Genomic DNA, 22,366 nt, shown 5'->3' with positions numbered 1-22,366 from the left:
GAATGTGCTGAGCGAATCCTTGACAAAGGGGCTTTTGGCTCTGTGGGATGGCTCCTATAATGGCTGCATATGAAAGACTTTCATAGTACTTCTGAGAAGACCTGATTTTCACGTCAAGGTTTGACCTGTAATAGACAATATATACATAATGCTTATTGCTTTTGGGCAGCAAATTGCTTTTGTGAATTTAGGAATTATAGCGATAATACAAAAGAAACTCTAGATAGTCAAAAAGAAACAATTGAAATGTGACTCAGTTCAGCTTCTGAATGTGGCCACTTTGCCATGTCTAAGTTCATGTTTATGCTAAAATATTCTTCGACTAGCATTGTTAGCATAATGTAACACATTTCCCAATAATTTGAAAGTGGATCTTCCCTGTGTTTGAAAATGACAAGGTAGGACAAGGACATTAAAATCATCTTTTCTTCCTATGTAACTGTGTCTTGTGTTCAGTGTGTCTCCAATTCTCAGAGAGGCTGGAGCATTATTTTCCATACCCTTTTCCCCCCATTTAGCTTCTAGTTACTTAGACAAAATTGAGAGAACTTTTTTACTTGCTGTGCTTTTAAGGCTTTAAAAGCTTTTGCTGAAAAGGTACCTATTTTCTTATCACTTTTTTTTCCCCCTTTCTCTAGAAAAGGGCTTAATTTGAAGTTCTTTTTTGGCAGCTGTATTTCATTGTGATACATTATGTCAGGGCACATCAGTCACATGAAGATTTATGGAAAAAAAACATACCCTTTTTAGATGTCCCTCTCTGCAGTCCTCTTCAAAACAGTGTTTTTTCAAGAAACTCAACAGAAACTATCAACAGTGTTATGATTCTCGAAGTACCGTGGGTGTAATGGCTTCATCTTACTCAATTATATAAATGTTACTTAAAGAGGGAATATAGAATTTAATGTGGTGAACTTAGTAATTCTAAAAAAAAAAATTGACCATTTTCACCTATTAGTGATGTTTACTTTTCAGTGTTGGACAAGGGCTTCTCTTCTTTGTAACCAAGATAATCTATGCTGTTCCTTATTTTACCATTAAATGAGATACCTTCTGAATTCAGATGAAAATGAGGTACCTTGATGAAAGTGGGCTTCAGGTGTCGCACACTAAGCATTGTACATTTCTCTTTGCTCTGATCCTCCAGCACACATAAGATTTCACCTCTTCACCTTTGAACAAGATTGCACTAACTTTGATCTTTTCAATTTTGTTCAACTCCAGGGAAGGAGCAGCTACTTGAAACATGTTACCATTTAGACTTTCAGAGGTTCTTTTTTTTTTTTTTTTTTTTTTTTTTTTTTTTTTTTTTAAAAAAAAAAAAAAAAAGGAAGGGAAGGGAAAAAAAAAACCACCTTGAAAGCATGAACTAAAAGCTGTAGATTTTTATCTTGAGCATCAGTTTTTGTAGCTAGTGCGTAATGGTTTAATATCAAAAACTGTCTCCACATAGAACACAACAAAATATAGATTTTGAAAGCACACAGAATTATGAAATACAAATTTCATTTTAGGTAAGGATTTTTCTGCAGTAGTGATGTGGGTATCCTTTCCCAGGTCAAAGCATAAGCTTTGTGTTCTTGCTCCTTTGCTTATGGCCTAAACCTATTATTTGAGCCTCTGTACTTGTGTGATATTAATTCATGATACTGACAGTTAATCTATTTTTATAACTGTTATTATCTGAGCAAAATAAGGCTCTTCATTTTCTCTTCAAGTCTGAGAGCATGTAACAGTGGGGAGCAAAGTTAAAAGTATGATATTTTCAAGATCTTACATGGTTTAGCAGTATTCTTAAAATGATTATCACCATGTGCCAATATGGTAGTTATTTTGCTATTATTTCAGCATTTTTTGGGTTTATTTAGGGGGGTTTTGGGTGTTGTGTTGTGGGTTTTTTTTTTGTTTGTTTTTTTTTTTTTTTTTTTTTTTTTTTTTTGCTATTGCAAGACAGATTTTCACCCAAATACTTCAGAATTTTAAATCACAGAGCGCTGGTGTACCAGCCCCAAGGTGGCTCTAAAGTCCTAGGAAGTTTAATCAAAATTCTTAATGATTACTAAAAGTTTACATTTTTTTTTACCCCATTGGCTCCTCTTTATCCTTGCCTAGTTTACCCAGATGTGCATTTTTTTCATTGCTGTCTTCTCTGCTGAGACTGCACTTGTTTAGAGAGGCTCATGATAAGTAGCTCTTTATGTCCATCCTCCTGCTTTATTTTGAGGTTTGCTTTGCACAACAGTACAAATGGGGACAGTTTCTCCCTCCTTAGATGTGATGCTTATTGAATTTGTTTCCATTAACAAGCTGTTGGAAGCAAGTTAATGCCACATTAATTTACTCTTACATCTGATTTTTCTTGCCTATTCTAAGGGTTGCTTAGACAACAGATCATCTCCTAAATATCTCATAAAAGGTCTAAATTCCACTCCCTGTAAAAGTGGAATTATGGTTAATAATTCAAAAGAGTAATTTATGTCACACGAAAACCTTAACAACAAAAGAAATAAAGAAGATGGTGGTACACAGGTGAAATTATGGGCAGAGCTAATCTCTGCAGAGATCCTTGACAGGGTTGCTTGGAGGGACTAAGTAATATATTACTATTCATCACCTATTTATCCAATTTTCTTTTTCTTTGCAGTTTTCTAGGTGTCAGACAATCCTGGAACCAAGAACCTCCAATCGCGTTTCATCCTCTTGTTTCCCTGAAACTTTTAGTTACACATTGAAGTCGCTGGATACATGTTCTTGTCAAGGTATTTGCCTACACACTCCTCTTCAAGAGCCTTTGATCTATTGTGAACTGAAGGTTCATTGAGATTTAGTTTGTTACTTTTCATAACTCCTTTTGGCCTGATTTTTTGAGGTTAAGCAGATAACTTATTTTGACATGTATTTGATTTTCTAGCCTTACCATCACATATGCCTTTTGCAGGTAAGTCCCACTTCTAGGCAGCTTCTATAGTAGCCAGTGCCTCGTGTCACCACTTGACTGCCACCTACTCAAACATCTCTGTGGGAGGGTGGTGGAAAAGCCATATGGACTCTTTGGTCACACAGGACATTGGCAGGTGTAGCAGAAAACATCAGGTTCTCTAATGATGAAGGAGTTAGCGCCAGCATAAAATCAAAGTGGAAATGTCCACAAGCAGAAGTACTGAAAGAGATTACTCACTGCCAGTTCTGGGGAGAAAATACGATACTTGTGAGAACTGATCCTTTTATTGTTGCCCAGGTACCCAGCAGTGCAGTGTGAGGTGAGAACTTACTTGAGCGAGACAGAGGCTATTGCTTGCAGTCTTCAGGGCCAAGAAAATCTGCTCATATCCCAGTGTCTGCTGGCTGTAGTTCCAGGCTCTGTCAGTGTCACAGGGGCAACCTGTCTGTAGTTTCCTTACCCAGATAGTTTGCTGCTGCCAGGAAGCACTCCCAGGAAGCACAGACATTTCCACAGCATTCAAGCAATGACCATGGCTGACAAACTCATGTATTTGTGATGGTTTTAGGTAGATGCCCCATCCAGGTTTAATGACATCATTCTGCTCCATGTAAATGCTTCTGTTTTCCTAATTTTTCCAGGAAAAAGGATAAACCTAGATTTTCAATCTGCAAATCAAAGATTTCTCATTGCAGAACAACATTAATTTTTTTTAAGAAATACATTTTAATTTTAATTTTCCTGGGTATATGCAAAACAGTATTATTGTAGTATATCGGACAATACCTATCTTAAAGAAACTATTGTCTAGATAGATTTTCTTTTAGAGTAGTTGGTAGTTAAAAGCTGTCCTTATTGCACTGAGGAAGTAAAATCCACACTTGTTAGGCTCTTATTTCATCCTCTTTCCTATGGTCTCACCTTTTTGGCCCTGCTAACTTTCATGTCCATAATGAACTCCATTTAGCTTCCCTGCAGCAGGACCTTGTCTTTGTTAATCACTGACCCAGCGGCATGAAGCTGCATAGGAGAGCAAGTGGGGTTTTTTTTTTTTTTTTTGTTTTGTTTTGTTTCTTTTTTTTTTTTTTCCCCTGGATTTTCTCTACTTCCTTCAGCAGTTGTAACTTCTAAGAAACTGCAGAACAAACAAGTATAAAAGATCAGGAAGATGGCCTGAAAAAATAATGTTTAAAAGATGTTTCATTGTACTCAGTTCTCCCATAGCTGCCAGCTACAGACTGATGGCTGAAATCTTATAAGAAATTAATGAGTTTAGGTCTATGGCAACTGATTGCTTAATGCTGTCTTCTCATTGAGTGGTCATGTTTGGGTGTTTTTTACTTTTTTCTTTTTTTCAGTAACCATATATAAACTTGTCACGGAGATCAGCTGAGACCTCATGGCAGAAATCTCATCTGAAACAACTGGAAATTACTTCACCTTGGCTCAAGCCACAGCACAACTGATACCTTCTCCTCCTTCTCCAGCCCTGCTGTGAGTCAAAGGCATTTTCTGGGCTGCTACTTTTCTGTGCTGAACGACCTTGAGCCTCTTCCTCTTTCCCCGTCTTTGCTTGGCTCAGCATGTGCATCCCTTGCTCTTTATAAATATGCCTGCATGCTTGCCTTTGCTGTCTTCTTTTTCTCCACAGCTGAAGGTATTGGTCCTTTGTCAGGCTTTGAGACTCACATGTTTTAGTTCATAAATGCCTATAGCAATTCTCCATGCTTTTGATAGTGAGGACTTTTTTCACCTTATTAAAAGAATGTTGGTATTGTCAAATGCATAATACTTGCCTACTAGTATGCTTTCTTTCTGCCCGTGCTTGCAGAGGGAGAGAAAATTAGGTGAAAAAGCAGAGTAGTAGCATTTTATGCTTGTTTTTCTGGGACATAAATTTGCAGATTTGTGAAGCGGGGGAGAATCACCCCACCGTGACTCACAGCACAAACACAGCACAGCAGAAGAGCCCAGCTTGGGTTGTGTGTATCCTTACTCACAGGGAAAGCTGAAATGCTAATTGATGTTGCAATCTGCTTCAGGTCAGGTAAGGGTCATCAGACCCCTGCAAATGCTTAATCCTTCCCATGGAAGCTTTGTTGGATTTCCAAGGATCCTACAAAAATAACCTTTATGTTTGCTTACGTGGAGAATCTCTGCAGGAAGCAGAGCAAGCAGAAAAGCAGAATGGTGGTAGAGAGGCGTGGGGATAGCAGTGGTGTCAGAGGGATGGTGAGGCTGGGCAGAGTCATCACCCTTTGCTCTTTTTATCATGTTAAACATCATGTAAATACTCGTGTAAAACAAAGCTGCCACTCTCTGCTACCAATCATCTCTCAGATCTTCAGCCTCTTTGTAAAAGGCTGCATCAGCTTTTCCCAGAGATGAGCACTAGGATAAATTGAAGCACAAGCTGAATGTAACAGGGTGTAAGATGGGGTAGGCACAATATGGAGCATTGTGCAAGTGCCAAATGATGTGGTGAACCCAGTCCATACCCGCAGCAAGGTACTCCAGCACATGCATAACCTAAAAACCTGTCTTGCTGAAATACAGGGGCTGTGTATACACATGCATGTGCCTGCTGAAGTGTTCTGCTGGGTCGAGGCCAGGATGTTCAGCACTGTGCAGGCTTAGCCCTTCCAGATGTCTCCAACGATGAAATGGGAAGAGAGTGACAGTCAGTCCCAGTTACATGGAACAGAACCCAGCTTTTAAAAGGCTACTTTTGGTAATTAGGTATTTTGTGTACTATGGCAAGATGCGAATTACAAAACCCCTAATAATAATGTAGTTCAGTCAGGGTAGCCTTGAAATTAGACCCCTGGCAGAGAGGTTGCACTGTATAATGATAGTACAGTACCATTTGTTTCAACACATTTAGCACTTCAGAATGGGAATTTTTTTGTTGAATACCAGATGTTCTAGTGACCTGAGTGCTGACTCTAAAAGAATACACGATAGAAGAGTGCGTCAAGGTCAATGGCACAAATTAATCTGTATTATCATGCTGTCATATTACACTGTATGCCCCATAGGAGAAAGATCTATGGCTAGTTCCTCCTTTACATGTGGGGTGTTGCAGTACACAGATTTTGAGTTTCCCAAGCCTTCAAACCCCCCTGAAAGAAATCTGATTCTTGCTTTGATAGTTTAAATTGTAAATGTGACATTCTTACAGCGGGTGAGAGCTGTGTGGGTATGTGACTGTAATCTCACAGAACCAGAGAGACACACAGCAGCACAGTGAGAATTATGTCTGTTAATTGTAAATTCTGCCTTTAAGGACTTCAAAATAATAACCTAGGTAGCTTGGTTGTCCGCATTTTTCGTTTGAGTTAAAAATGTGATAAGGCACAAATGAATAATTGTTTACAAATTTTTAAAGGATAGTTTATCTGCAGTAGATACTTTTGTCTCCAAAAGTCCCCCACATCCCTTCTTCCTGCCCTGTGACTTCTAAGCTATTGCTGCAAGATGGCAGGATGTCAATGCCCCCCAAATTGAAACTGTGATTTGTTTTTCTTTGATTTATGGGCTTGTAGTCAATAAACTTTATAAAGGAAAGTATCAGACTGAGCAATCAATCAAAGATAAGCAGATTCTTGTCCTTTAAAAGCATTTCACCCCAGTAAGCAAGGGCCTCATTCATCTTTTACAACCACTCTTGCAGCTTTCAGCTGAGAAAGGACTTGCTGACTACATTCCCTTCTGCTGGAAACTCTACTGTTCTGAGCTGAGATTTTTAAAATTCATTGCAGCAATACATTTCCTTCCCATGTTCTTTGCTATCTCTAAAAGGGCAAATTGTTTACATGTTGTTACTAAAGGTAAATCTCCTTGCTGTGTAGAGAAGAAAAGGCTTATGTTTTGAAGTGTCAGAGGCACGGACTGTTGTTTTACAGAAACAGTATTCATTTTTTTGTTTTTGTTGTTATTTTACAAAACAAAACATAAAAATGGGTTCCTTTTTTTTTTTTTTTAAAGTAGTATCTGAATTTCCTTTTGAGTAAGGCAAATGTTATCCTGCATGTTTTGCTTCTCTGAAGCACAGATGGTGTGCATATGCAGATTGGTGATTTTTTAATCAAAACAGTGACACTTGGGAATATATGTAAGTATTGTAATAATGCATTAGTCAGGAGTGATGTTGTAACACACTGAGATCATACACATAAATCTAAGACACCATGTCTAGACACCCCAGGGAAGATGGCATGCCATGGGTTAGAGCAAGCATTAAGGAAGTGCAATATTTCAAATATGATGGGAAAATAATGCAATTTGCAGACTTTAATAAAACCATTGGGGAATTAATTTCACTAAGGATACACTCTCTCTGAAAACATCTATGTTTTTACATTTGCTTCGTAGAAAATCAGAAGGTGAGACACTGTACCTGCTATCTCAGGCATAAGCACAGTGCGATGTCTATGAATTGTGCTGTATCTTTAATATGCTGAATATGAAAATAATCCCTTCATAGTGCTTTAGTAGTACAAAACTGCATTATGCAAACAATGCACAGACAGCATAAACCTTGGAGATTCAGAATTTGAAGAGCTTATATGTTAATCTCATAAGTGTTGATTTGGGCATGCTCAGGGAGTGCGCTCAGCTGTAAAACTTGACCGACCTAACCCTCGCAGTTTTAATTATTAGCTTTTTGATTATAAGATATTAAATGAAGAGGTGCAATTTATGACTTTTGCGTGTATCATTTTCCTTTCTCTGTAAAGGTTTTCTAATTTTTTTTTCAAAGAATCCTTGCTGTCTTTGGCTGCTTTCTGTTATTTGTTGTCTTGTATAGCTCTTGGCATAAAATTTTAATCAGCGAACCGCCTTTTAAATTTTTGCCAGCTGATAACTACACACAAGCAAGTAACTTGCAGTACTATGCCAGGAATGTTGTGATAAAAATGTCAATTTAAACCTGGCCAAGGATGACAATCATAACTATTTCAGGGTGAGAAACTTGATCAGAATACATAACACAATAGCGCTTTTTACTTTCTGCTAGTGTAATACATGTAGGAACTTCAGAGGTTCCCATAATGATAACCCTCACAGTCAAAACTCCACTTAAAAATTGGCTGCGTTGGTAGCTCCATCAGCCTCATCATCTCTTGTCTTCTGAAAGGCTAATAGTAAAGAATTTTCAGTACAACTGAACATTTTCAATTAAAATATTGTCAACTCATATGCTGGCTGTAATCACTCCTATGAATTCTGCAGCTATAGAAGTCAGTGAATGAGGGAACTCAGGTTTTGCCAATAGTGACAGTGGTTTATATCCTGACCAACTGAATTCTGTTTCAGAAAACTAGGTGCATATGTTAGCATGGAGAAAACTCAAGTATTCAGTATTTGCCTTCCCCTCATCTGTCTTTTCCTCTCTGGACTACAAAGACACTCATTCAGAATCCTTTATTAGGACAATAATCCAGTGGGAAGATACTTTGAAATCAAAACCTGAAACATGATGGGTTGGGACATAAGTGACACTTGAAGTTGTCAGGAGATTCTTGGAAAAGATGAGTTCACAGAGCTGGGAACAACATGGCATGGTTGCAGTGTTGCAAGGCCCCTCTGCATACAGCCCACCTCCTTCTTCAGAAAATTTTAAACCACCACTTTTATTTAGATCTTCCCATTTCAAAGTTAGATTTCATCTTGCAGGACGTTCAGGAAATGTGAATGGGCCTCAGGGCTTGTGCAGGGGTAGAAACACATCTGCAAAATAATAATAATGAGCAACTTTAATGAATCTCCATGGAGATTTCTTCCTCTGAGCATATTCCAAGGTCTTTGCCACAGTCAGGGCAGAAAATCTCTGGTTTTAGGCCAATCTTCCTGTTGCCCTTTGCTTCTTCCCATCTAGCTGGTGCTACACAATCAGTACTAGTGTATATTTTATTTATTATATATTCATTTACACAGTCCTCATTTTTCTTTCTCTTTCCTTCATATTCTCTTACTCTGGAACTTGATCTTTGTTGAATTTCTGCTGTGTTTCCACGAGCACTTAATCTGTGTTAATTATTGCCATCCTTCATATTACAGTATTATATCCTTTGTTCTTCATATAACCTTCTATCCAAAGTCTACCCACTTTAAACAGTATCACATAAAAATGCACTAATGTTTTAATTGCAAGATGGTTTTGCTAATATCAGTTCTTGTGAATGAAATGTGTTGCAGTCAGGTTCAATAAATATAATCCTTACCGTTTTCTGGAAGAGAACCCAAATCCTGGATTCTTCTATTCTGTGGAAACTACTGCAGTTTACTTTTAGCACTTCCCCCCCTATTAGATGGATCTTTGCTCCATTTCTTGGTACATAAGAAGAGGTTCCATGCAGCAGCTCTGGGTCATGTACATTTTGGCTTATAACTCCTGGCTGTATCCCACTATGGCTGATCTTCAGCAGGACACTTATACTGCTCCTCCTCGTGGAGATCTACAACAGAGAGAATGGGGTGAGGAAGGTGGGCTTGCCTTCTCTCCTGGGGTATATCCACCAGTGGTTTGGATCCAAACCTCCTATAGCTCTAATTCTCCAGCTGTGGGGTGTAAATGGTGGCACTGCCTTTAGCCTGGGTTCAGCAGAGGGTCAGCCATGGTTGGGGATGAGGTGTGATGGGGGCAGGCAGCTCCTGGTGCCTCCCTGCTGCAGCCCCTTGACCCAGAGAGGGCACAGCCTTCGCTGGGCAGTCAGAGAGGGTCACTGAACCTGGCCGTGGAGAACACTTGTCATCCTGCAGGAATATCACATGCTAGACAGACCACTTTAACCTTGCTTAACCTTTCACTGTGCTCCTCAGCTAACGAGATGAATGAGAGTTTTATTGGTGTTTCTTGACCTAGATCTTTTACAGGATAGTTCCATGTATCTGAGCAGCCTAATGCCTTATGTTTTGTAAATCAATGTAGCTTTATCTATTTTCTAAAAGCTAGAAATGTTTTTTTTAGGTCTATTATCATATCCTATAAATAATATTGATTTTTTTTAGCCTGAAAAACTATTTAATTTTGAATTGGCTCACCTTGTTAGTCAAATACAGTTCTTAGGTAAGTCTGAGCGTGATTCTCATGCACCCCATTACTTTTCATCCCTACAGTGTTTGCAAACCTGATGTCAAAAATTGAGAATGGGATCTCCTGTGCATAAACTACATCTAAGTTTTCAATTTATGGGAGATTTTCAGACTCTGGGATTTAATGGGCAAACACAAGAAAGCAGTTATAGCAGACTGTAGAGCCTCATGTTACCTCAAGTAATGCAAATGCAAATAGGACAGTGTTGGGAATGTGCAACATCAAGCCAGCCTTTCATAGTGTTATGTGAATTGCACTGGCTCAGCTAAAAAGGAAAACTTAAAAATTGATTTTATATTTACATCTTCAGCACACACTTTTCCTTGTTATTATTTTACTTGTATCTTTCCATCCTGGTCATCCTTCCATTGATTGAAATACAAATACTCTCATTGCCATTTGTGATGTTCTGAGATGAAGATTTCAAGAGAAGAGAACAAAATACTAGTATTCAGGGTTAGGGTCATTGCTCCATCTGTTGTCTGCTGCGTTTGACACAACCAGTATGGTACTGCATGTACAACTAGGACCAGTACAGTGATGTTTCTTGCAGGTGCTTCAGACACTTCTAAAAGCGTTTTTGAACATAACTTCTGACATTTCCTTCCCATGTGTTCAAGACTTCTGTACCAGTATTTTCTCAGTTTCTATTCTGAAATAAAGTCAATTCCTATTTACGTGCTTGATGTAAGTAAATCAAATTTTCAAGACCAAGTCAAATGAGACAGTATATTAAAATGCATTTCTCATTGTCTAACTCTGTGATAAGATTCTTGTACAAACCTTTGGATTGCATCACAAATAGATATCCATTTGATCTGTTCATACATAGGACACAAAATCTGATTCAATTATCCTTGCATAGCAAATGTTTGACACTTTAGGTACCAAATAGATGATACAAAGGTTGACTCTGAAAGTACAGGCTGAATTCATATACAAATGCAGGCATAATAATGATTTTCAGGCTCATTTTTTATGTTAGCATTACACAAATGCAACCAAGGAAGTGATTAGTATATTTTTCTGTTGAACTTCTGAGACATTAGCTTGTGTATTGTTACTTGCTACTAGCTTTTCAATCCTCCTATTATTTGCCCTTCTCACTTGCTATGGACAAAATATCAGATCAATGATTTACATTTTATATGGGAAAAAATAGGAACTGCAAGAAAGTTGGTCTGTGAATTTTTATAGAAACATCAGAGAAGCTAAACAGCTTTAGCTCTTTAGTTCCAGAAATTAATGTATAATATTGTTTTTCAAAAACACAGCATCATCTCATGGCTTTAAAAATGACTGTGGTAAAAGCACATAAGTCTATTTTGTATAAAAATTAAGCAGAAAGTAATAATTTCTGCTTGCCAACGGGATGCCTATATGAATTTGTGATAGGCGTCTAAATGCGGAGGTAAGTAATAAGCAGGTATTGACTTGTATTGAGATCAGTATCAGGATTTGTTGACCCAAAGAGGTTACAATTGACTGAAGAGTGGGGCAGTAAATCTTGTTATTGAACAAAACGCTAAAGTCAATATATATATTATTATAAACATTTTTCTTTTAGAAGAGATAATAAGGGTGGAGTGGTTTAAGACTTTAGATTTATATGGCCATGATAGCATACAGTTCTTTTATTTAGTCAAAGGAGAAGAATGCCTGGGGGGAGGCTGTGGTTTTGTTGTTGTTGTTGGTTTTGGTTTTTTTGTTGTTGTTGTCGTTGTTGTCGTTGCTGTTTTTTCTCTTTTGTTCTTTGTTTTGTTTAATTTATTTATTTTTAATACAACTTCACCAATCATGCCAAAGCAGTAAAGCCTGCATGAACTTTCACATCATAAACCCGTATTCTCATTGTTTTATAACTCAGCTATAAAGGTTATTTTCAGATTGAAATTTGGCCTGCAAGCTCTTTGCCTAATAATCATTTTTTCCCCAGAAGGGTGAAAGGAATAAAGATGATCTATTGAACTATTTATTGAATTTTAGAGGAGCACAGAAAATACATGTTGTGATTTTTATATAATTCAAGATTTAGATTGTATTCCTTATTGAATATTATTTTCTGCATAAAGCTAGGATTTACTTGATCATAAAGGTGGGGACTGAAAACGTTCTTTCAGTGCTTCCAAACACTTGCTAATATTAATCTATGCCTTGTATTGTAAACAAGTATTATTTTTATATTTTAGTCCATTCTATTATGCTCTGGTCAGTACATTATATTTTAGGTTATTGCTTCAAAAAATAAAGAGGAGACAGAGCATAGAAGAAAACAGAAATCCACCCATCTGAAGACATTAAACTTATTAATTAAAATCACATACATTCTGTAGTGAGTGACTGAAGAAATAGCTGTTGAATTGCAATTTTATAACATTTATATCTGTTAGTATCTTGACTGCCAGTAGAAATGACCCTTAGTAACTCAAAAATCCTCTAGCAAAAATAATTTGTTGCTTTCCACTGCAGAAACCATCTGCCTCCTTCCTCAGTTCACAAGACCCTCTTATGTTTCTCTAGGATTCAGGAACTTGTACTAATTTCGGAGACTCACTGAATCTCTTTAGCAGAACAGGCTATGATAAATGCATCAAACATCTTCTCTGCTCTTTGCACTGGCTTGCTGTGAATTTAAAAACAAACTCCAGGTTGGCACCCTTGTCTTGGAGCCATTTGGTGTCCTGGTGTCAGTGGAGAGGGGGCTGCCCCAGGCTCAGAGTGGAGCCCGGGCTGTGCCCAGCATCTGCGCTGTGTCCAGCATGGCTGTGCTGGCAGCACTGCATCTCTGGGGCAGGAGGGCAGAGATGAAAAACCACCCCATCCAAACCCCGGGTCCCAACTCTCTGGGGCAGGTGGGCAGAGAGGAAAAACCACCCCATCCAAACTCCTGGTCCCAGCTCTGCTCTGCTGCCTGGTGAGGCGCTCTCTTCTGCTGACTCTTGATTCAGTTCCCTTCTGTGCTCCCACCCTGGTGCCATCACTTGCAGTGCCATTCCAAGCTGGGAATTACTGCACTGTGGCTGATGGCGAGGACCTTTTCCCTCCTTGGAGAAGTTCTCCTGCTCTCTCTGTCTAACCTCATGGAAATATCATTATGGGAATTATCTGCTCTTCTGTCAGACCTCAGCATGGTGAAAGTGACCTTGAGAAGTGTACCTCCCACAAGAGCAATATTTCCAAATGACCTGCAAAAAACCCCAGACTTATTTGGAATTCAGTTCTATTTCTTCTCTCTGTTTATGCAGTTTCTGTTCTGGAAATGTGTAGGAGGGAAGGATAATTGTCTCATCCTCAGTTTTGACCAATTGAAAACCTGTGTGCAGATAAACACTAACTAAAACTATGTGGGCTGAGGGCTTAGCTTTCCACAAGGCTGACCATTGCTTCAGGTCCTTTGACTTTTGTCCTTTAAGTAGCAAAGAGTGAAAACACAGAAAAAAAACATTTTATAATGCTTAAATATGTCATAGCTACGTTTTTCTCTATAACATGGAGTGATCATTGTACTTACAGCGCATCAGTAGTGCGACTGGCTGGGGATGCTGCTATTGGCAGACAGTGCAGTGGCCTTCCTCACAAACATGAATGAGAAGTTCAGCTTGTACTCTTGCCCAGTATGGAGAAGCTGACTGGGACATTTTTGCTTATTTCATCACAATTAGATAAATTACTCTGAGTTTAGCCGGAGAAGGTTGCTATGAAGAAGTTTGGCTTAGAGTACCTTGGGCTCCAATCACTGTCAACCAAATCTGTGGATTTTTATGCTTTGTCTGAGGCTTTTCATGGGTACTTCAACTTAGTCTGCTACAGTATATGAAGGAATATTTTCTTTTCAAGAGCACGCTTGTCCCTGGAAGCATGCTTTGAGAAACCACTGCATCTGGCTGTACTTTGCCCACCTTATTGCTGTTTCTGTCTGTAGATGCTGATGCATTTAAATTAGTTGTCATTTCCAAGCTATTATAGAGGCTATAGATGAAAATCTTCTATAGCTGCAAAGTGCCCACAGATTTATTCAAACCTACTGAAACTTCATTCATTTCCATTCCCAAGACAGTTTCCAGCCTTCCCCTATGGATACGCATGCTGTTTAATGGCACATGAATTAGCATGTCTGCTTGTTGGCACCAGTGTGGTAATGGTGGCAGTTGCTGATAAAACTCATTAGATGGAAATAAAAGATCTCAAGTAAGTTAATGCTGAAAAACATCCGAATTTAGTAGGAGCAGATCTGTGAACATAAAATGAATGTAATATATTGAGCTTCAGCATGGTCAGGCTCTGGCTTGTGGCTTCTTGTGGGGAGATTTTCTTAAATTCTGTTTTTATGTAATTCCATTTTAGAAAATCACCTGATTTTTGGTGTATGATCTGTCCAAACAACTTCGTCTGCTGGTCTCTATTTAAAATGTGCTTATAGCATGTGAATTGGAAGCTGGATTTGTGAAGTAGAAGGGAAAATCTACTTATGATGACATCCTTTTCCTGAAGCTTATGTTGCCCAACTCTGCTGCTTCTGAATATGATGCATGTTTTTGAATATATGCAATTTAAGCAAAGTATTGTCAGTTAATACAAAAATACCTATTCAACCAATAAATACTGGGTTGAATATCCCCTCTGAAAATGACAGCTTCTTTTCCAGTTTGAAAATAGTGCTTCTGCACTCCTAAGTTTTTTTTTTTTTTTCCTATAAGTTGCTTTCTTTGGTCATACTGAACTAATTTTTATTTACAATACATGGTAATACGGTGTCAGAATAGTGCCGTGCCTATCTAGAATGTGTTTTTTAGAAGAAATATGCTAGGGTGATTTATTTGGGGCTTATTAGTGTTCACAAAGCCAGATCATGATTGATTCGATCGTAATTTGCTCTTTCTGATTTTCCACTATTCAAAAATTACTATGTTTAAGCTAGAAATGTGCTGTTCTCACCACTGTTTGCCAGAGTGGGATTAATAGTAGAATAATGTCAAGCCAGACAAACTTAAACTGGTAAAGTTACTTACTTTTTAAAAAAGAGATGGAATTAGTGGGTTATGTGGGTGAAAATCTTTCCAGTATCACAAGCCTTGTAAGCCCAAAGAACGTTTTTATTATAGTCAGTGGGGGATGTTCAAACAATGAGAAGTTGAAGAGCAAAAATGTGATTCTAGCTGATTCTTGATCTTGCTGGGGGAGGCTGTGCTTTGATTTCTTTTGGGAAAGCACAGTGCACACCTGTGGTATTATATAAAACATTACATAATTATGAGAATAACACCCTGAATTTTCTCCCTCCAGTTCTGGCCTAGTCCACCTCTAATGAAGCAGCAAGTGTGTTCAACTTTCGTTCAGATCTGTCTTTGTGGCTTAGCTTTGCAAAGTATGTGAGTTTATACATGTTGCCCTTGGCATTTATTTTTCTGCTGTTGCTTTTGCTTATTTCTGAGAGAAAAGCTACTAATGTTCCCTTAAAATAAGTTTACTATTTAGGCCAGATTGTTGCCTTTTCTTTTCTGCCATCCTTGCAGCCTAATTGTATTTAATATCACAGTTCAGGGCTTTCCTCTCTCTGCTCCTTGTCACTCAGAGGTATTTAAAAGAGGATTTAAACCAGCTATTTTTTGTACTTAATCCTTGATCCTTTTTGCCCGCCCCCTGCCCAAACTTGCTCATTCGCTGGAAATACCAACCTATGTCCACATTTTACTGCTCTAGTTTATAGTAATTTTGTCTTATGCCTTTGGAGTATAAATGATTGTTCAATTCAGACATTCAAAATGAAAGTGAAGTTGCCAGTGGAAAAGGGTGACTCATTATACAATGAGTGAGTACAAATAAAAAGGTGCCTGAGTATAATAATCAGAAGATATTGACTTTTGTTGAGGTCAGGATCACAATTTATTAACCCAAGAGGTAAATATTGACTGAAACTTTGGGCAGCTTTTTTTTCCCTCTTTTCCTTATAGCCGAGAGAAGACTGTAGAGGATTTACTAAATATCTCCATCTGCCTGCACAGTGAGACGGAGACTTTTGCATTTTGCCTGCAGTTTTATGCTCATCTTTTGTTCTGGCTCTCCCAAGGGCAAAACGATTTATAGCATATTTTAGAGGAATATTTAAAATCATGCTAATTGCTGTTTCTTTGTCATTAATTCTGTTCTTGACAAGCCAGAATCCTTCTTCTGAAACAGGTTTTGCTTCTGAGCATTTCTTCAGACAATCCCAACCCCAGACTGGCTGTCTGCATTTTCTCTTCTGCCCTAGCCTTTGCTCTCTGATGTCTTGGGGATCAGTTTTTGTGTGTGTGTGTGTGTCTAAAAACACCAGGATATTGAAGCAGCCATCAGAAAGATGCCCTTGGGAATGGTGACTCCTTGTGCTGCTGACATTCTGTTCACTCTCTAGAAGGGGCTATGCAATCAAATCATTTGCCAGAGCAGATGCAGCTCCCTCGTTTGGCTAAAATGAGCACTCTGAAACCACAGTTCTGCTGTCTTACTTGGAAAACTAGGTTTTTTCCAGGTTTCCTCCATCTCTGACTGCTCTGTGCTTCCTAGGGGCTGTACACTTTGTGCTGAAGGATGGTTGGGATTCCTGGGGCAGTTGGGAGCCTTTTCTGAGCAGGGCATTTACCTGCTTTAAATTCAGTCACATTTTTTGTTTGTGCTTACTTGTTGGGGTTTTAATAGTTGTGTGACTGGCATTTAGCAGTGGGTCTGGTCCCTGCCGCAGGAATCTCAAGGGTGGAGAGCTCCCGCAGGGCTGGCTGGGGACCAAGGGGTGTTGGCTGCCGTATGTCACCTCACAGCCATTGCCACCGCACCGGGGCAGTGTTTGGAGCCCTTGTCCTTGCTGTCTTCCAAGCTAAAAGAGATGGTGTAGAGAGAATTAACGTGCCTTTCTACTCCTACAGGCTAATTTCTAGATTTGCTTCTTTTCTGTTCAGCCTTTCCTCCCTCTCCTTCTCCTTCCCCAGTCTTTTATTTTGTCAATTAATCTGCTTCTTTTTTGGTGTTCTCATTGCCCATCGTCTTGTTTTTTCGCTCCTGCATCCTCCTCAGAGTAAGATCTTTTTCTGTTTGGAGTCTGATTTACATGAGTAATGCCTCAGGATAATCAGGCAGGATTGAATTTTCACACAGTTTTAAATATTCCAGAATAACTCCAGTGAGCTTTTAGCAGGAGAGGGCTGCTTAGTGAGCTTTGGGAAAGTGTTCTGAACCTGTTGATAAAATCCATCTGTGAAAAAGGGACTGCAAAGTATTAGTATCAAATTGTTATATATGGGAACAAAGTCTTAAATCAAACTTTGTAATCTGTGGATTTTGGTGGAGGTGTAAATATCTGCATAGCAAACCGAAAATACCTCACTATCTCTGCAGAGCCTTCAGAATGGATCCACAGACTCCAAGCATTCATGGATCCCAGACTAGAAGCCACAGCCAAAAATCAGGTTAAGGTTCTGGGAGGATCTTCCTTGCTGAAGCTCAGTTTTACTGAGCTGAGAAACCTGCCAGAAATGGTGACACGGGCTGATTTAAACAGTGCTTAAATCACTCTGTAGTGTTAAAGACTCTTGTGCTTCTGCTGCATCTTGGCGACTCCAAGTCTGTTCTGCACACTTCTACGTGTCTGTCTTGTGTCTAGTGTAATGCAGCTTGCATGACCTGATCCACAGACTCCCATTACCTCTACCAGTGAGGCCCATAAAACATTTTTGGGCTCAGACCAAAGTAAAAGGGCCAGAGGAAATGAGTTTAAAAGCCTGAGCACATCTCCCAATGGACATAACAGTCCACATCACAGAATTTATACACATAATTTAAAATAATTGGCAACTTTAGGGAGCAAAGCAAAGAGCAAAATAGAGCTACTTTAGCTGATTATTTATGATCACCTTTTGTCTCAGATGTTTCTGTAAGGAAAATCTTGCCTGTTTCGTAGTTCAAATCACTAATGCTGAACCTGAACTACACTGTTCTCTGCTCTAAATGAGAATCACACATTCACTGTCTATTTAACAAGTGCATTTGCTGTATTTTTAAATTTAAATTATTTGTCTCCCTGTATTTTCCAATGCTTAGGTGAAGACTCTCTCCCCAGACTCTGCTACCTCTCTGTTGCCCTCTAAGTACTTCATGTGAAAGGTCATAGGCTCACAATACTGACTCCTTGCAAAGTTCAATTGGCTCTCTTTTGTAGGCTAAAGCCATTCCCCATCTCTGTAGCAAGGGAGGTCCCCTGGCAGCAAAACAAATATGGTTAGTTATGTGTGGCATGAACCTCAGCTGCATTGGGAGCTGAGCTCCGGAAAACATATAATGGTAATGTATCGAGAATTACAAGGCTAACCCATCAGCCTCTCTCAAGAAATTTAACTCTGAAATGTTTTATTTTGCCTAGGGAAAGTCTATTTGGGGCTATCAGCCGGTTTCCAGGAAGGTACAGCACCCCCTCCACCTGCTCCTTAGCGGGACGGATGGCATATAAAGAGGTCAAAGAGACTACCAGTGTCATGCTGTAAATCAGTGGTTCAGCTCAGAGGAGAGCCCAAAAGACTTCTGCTCATCTGGTGTAAACTGACTCATTTTGCTGCAGTCAACATAAGATATGACAGCAGCAGATTTTCCTCAAGAGCTTCAGAATTCCCACTTTAGATTTATTTAACTGGTATTTCAGACATTCTTTCTCTTTTGTTAATGGCAGAGATTTTATTAATATCATCTTAATAAATATGTTTCAACTACAGTTTCACAGAATATCCATATTTCCCTCCCTGCCCACAAATAAGATGCTACGTATATGCGATTATAAAAATACCAGTGGCCAATTTAGTTTAATTTGAATTTAGATTTTGCCCTAAACAAATACTGATGTGCCCTGGATATTTTTACTGCCAGATCATGATTTACTAACTCCGTTTTGGGGGTTAAAGAGAGCATGACCTTGCCCCATATTAATATTTAAAGAATACCGTGCACATGAAATCGGATGCTGACACAAGTCTCAAAGGACTAAGAGGTTTTTAATCTTTTGAAGAAGCAGTGCCACACTGAAATATGTATTACTACATTCAAAACAGAGCATATAACAAATGTCCCACTAGCAGGCATCAGAGACTGCAAATTTCATTCAGTGTAATATGGTCCACAAATACCAACTTGTTTCCAGAAGGGAAATTGCAATGCCACTAAGGCTGATGCTTGACACTAGAGCAAAGGCCAGCAGCGGCATCTCAGACGCTGCAGTAAAAGAGTTTGCCATCCAGTTCTAAATGCAGGAGCCATTTAGTGCCCTTTTTAAGGCAATACATAGATTTTACTCTTTCAAAAAGGTGAAAGTTTATGTACATTTCTGTTCAAATGCAATTTAGAACAGTTTAGGAACCTTGCAATTCTTTGTTTTTACAACAGCACAAGCCTAAAATATAAACCCTCCTGATTATCTCTTAATGCAGTAAAAAAGAAAGCCAGAGCTGTTTTGATAAAAACCAAAACCAACTGATATTTAACATAAATTAATAATGTTATGCCTTTTTTAGAGCACAATTATTTTCTTAAAAAAAAATCAAGCTTAGCCTATCAGCATTTTTTACACGTCTTTCCACTACACCTAAGTTTCAAACAAAAATATGAACTGGCAAGCTGTAGAAGAGTTTAATTACTTTCTCATTGCATTTTGTGTGTACTCAGTTTGTATGAAAATGCTGTAGGTGAGGTCTCTGATTACAATAGTTCCTGTGTTTTGATAACGTCATGCAGGTGTTACAGGACTTGAAAAATCATGACTGAATGGGCTCTATCCAATCTCCTTTGCTGGTGAGTGACAGAGGTGGCAGCCTGCCATCCCTGATCTCTTGTGTCATATTTCTGACAGGTAATTGCAAACTGGTGCCTCTGGGAGCTTTCTATGGTGCTGCCAGAAAGCCCTGGTCTGGTTTGGAGATAGTTCAACCAAATGTTGGATGGATATAGAGGAATTTGGGTACCAGAGGTTTCTGGCCCTGAAGAATTTAGGATCCTGTGAATGTGCACGTTCATTTCCCAAATCATCAGCTGAGGGTTACCACTATGTTTGCTGATGGGTGATGTCCACACCTCCACCAGTGGCAGTAGTTATTAAAATAAAAAGGAACTAGACCTGTTGTTTGGAAGTTAGGGAGGCAGTGCTGGAAAATTAGGTGCAAAGAGAGCAAGAGCATCCCTTCCTGGAGAGGCAGCTCTCTTTGCCATGGGGCGTTGAAGGCTGACCATCCTCTTCATGTTGGCTGTGCTGTTGATGCAGCATTGTTATAACCTGACCCTCACCTGGCCATTTCACAAGCAGGGTACACTTTCTTTGCTCCCTTTACAGCCATTAAGTCCTTTTAACCTTCCTTTTCCCTTAGCATGTCTGCCCCAGACCCATCCTTCTTCCATTTGCGCCCTCCCTTGGCAAGGTTACAAGTAGTGGGAGCAGATGCCAGAGAAACGTGCACCTTCTTTTTGAGTGAGTGAGTGCATAAAAGGGGACAGGAAAAACTGCATGGAGAATTTTGCTTTCAGTGCTTCCCAAACATATGGTCTTAGTTCAATACATTTGCCAGTCAGCTAATCTATTTCCCTCTAAATTTGGTTGTCTTGTCAGATTTTGTGGGGGCAATATTTATTGGAAGTTTTTTTTTGGTCACTGTAAACACAATTTGATCTATTTTATCGAAAATGAGTGTTTTTCTCTGCATGACTTACTTAGAACTTCATACTGCTAAGTCTCAAAAACAGAATTTCAGTGAGTCACAAGGTGCTGCAGGATGGCATGATGCCCTTCACAGAAATAACAACTACAGATGTATTGAAAAAAAAGAATTTGAGAATCTGAAGTTCTGTGCAAAATCTGCAACACTTTTATTATCAGCATTGCTGATAGTACAAATGGGGCTGAAGCAACAGATAAGTGTTCTGGTCCAATGAATTCACCTACTGCTTATGATCCTTCCAGTCGTATTTCTAACTCTTTTGGCATTCCCTATTAAATCTCCCTAAACAGTCTTCTTGCTGGTTCAGTGCTCTCGACCAGGAAGCTTGTGAGTTTGCGAGAATTTGTACTTGATCATGAATGATTCATGAAACGAGCTTAGAAAACTAAGTTTAACATCTTATTCAATGCTGAGGAAAAAAAAGAGCATCTTCTCCCATACTCGTAACAACTTGGCTAAAAAGGAAGAGTCTCAATGTCTCATTTTAAACACTGAAATTCAGAGCATCTGTTGCCTTTCCAGCTAAACCTCATCTCTACTCAGAAGCAAGAGGAAGCATTTTAATTTACTACTGTAGCAGGCTTTGTTTTTCATTCTGCTCATACATTTGACCACATCCCAGCAGCACACACAGCCAGGCTATTGGGGCACAGCTGACAGCCAGGAACTGCCCATGACACCATTTCTCGCTCACATTTAACCATGTGTTAGATTTTTCTCTAAAAGCTATGTCTGAAATCAGTTGATCTTGTTTTCATGTGTTTATGACTGATTTTATATGTTCCTTAGGACAACAGAAAGCTTAAACCCCAGGGTGTTATATTCTAGTGCCCCTCTTTCCTTCTCCTCTCCCTTGACCTCTCTGTGCATGGCAGACAGAAGTGCCCCATTTCTGATGGATGTGTATGGCGCTCAGCCTGGGAACACACAGCACTGTTTCCCTGCCGTGCATATTCCGTACAGACCATGTTTGAGTCTTGGTTTTTGCACTAGTGAAATGGGGATAATTGTGCTGCTTTGATGTGCTGATAAAAGTGCCCTGTGAGAGCTAAATATTTCTTTGTGGAACATGCCATGGCATGTTTGGAAGCTCTGTATAGCAAAGGGTAGGAAGACAGCAGAGACATGGATCTGATGCAAAAAAATCAGGACAGAACAGAGAAGGAGGTCCATGGTTATTCTCTTTCTGTCCTTTGTTTCCTATTCTAGATCTGCAAGAGGAAAAGGACTTTTTTCCACTTCCTTCACTGAATGAAAAGATGACAACACAGCATACATTTAGGGACACCTGCTGAGAGAATAAAACACAATAAACATGAGCATGCTATGGTGAGAGACATATTTTGCTTGTACAATAGACATTTTGATCCAGAGTTACAGAAAGTTTAAACCTGTAAATTAAAATCAATCCAAATGCTTTTGTTATTCAACCTAAGGTGTTTTTGTTGTGCTTCGCTGGAAAAATTTTGATCTCATGGTTAATAGAATTATGAAAAAGAAGAAAGTACTTCTAAACAAGATCTTCTAGGGTGTCCCCTGGGACTATGATTTTAAACTGGTCTTGCATTAATTGCAGTTTCTCTGGCTGTTTGTTAGGCCATTGCC

The 22,366-nt window shown here is 39.0% G+C and overlaps 1 long non-coding RNA gene across 1 annotated transcript; it reads left to right on the top strand.

Moving 5' to 3' along the window:
- Window positions 1–2,650: 2,650 nt before the first annotated feature.
- LOC136294331 (uncharacterized) lies at window positions 2,651–22,090 on the top strand. The gene is made up of 3 exons (XR_010722371.1): window positions 2,651–2,759; window positions 4,300–4,435; window positions 21,971–22,090. It is a non-coding gene; the product is annotated as an uncharacterized lncRNA (long non-coding RNA).
- The last annotated feature ends 276 nt before the right edge of the window (window positions 22,091–22,366 follow it).

Source organism: Chamaea fasciata, unplaced genomic scaffold (assembly GCF_029207755.1).
Source record: "Chamaea fasciata isolate MVZ Bird 193981 ecotype frontalis unplaced genomic scaffold, bChaFas1.0.hap1 SCAF_10, whole genome shotgun sequence".
Taxonomy (NCBI): Eukaryota; Metazoa; Chordata; class Aves; order Passeriformes; family Sylviidae; genus Chamaea; species Chamaea fasciata.
Note: the sequence above shows the minus strand (reverse complement) of the source record. Positions and strands in the feature narration are given on the sequence as shown.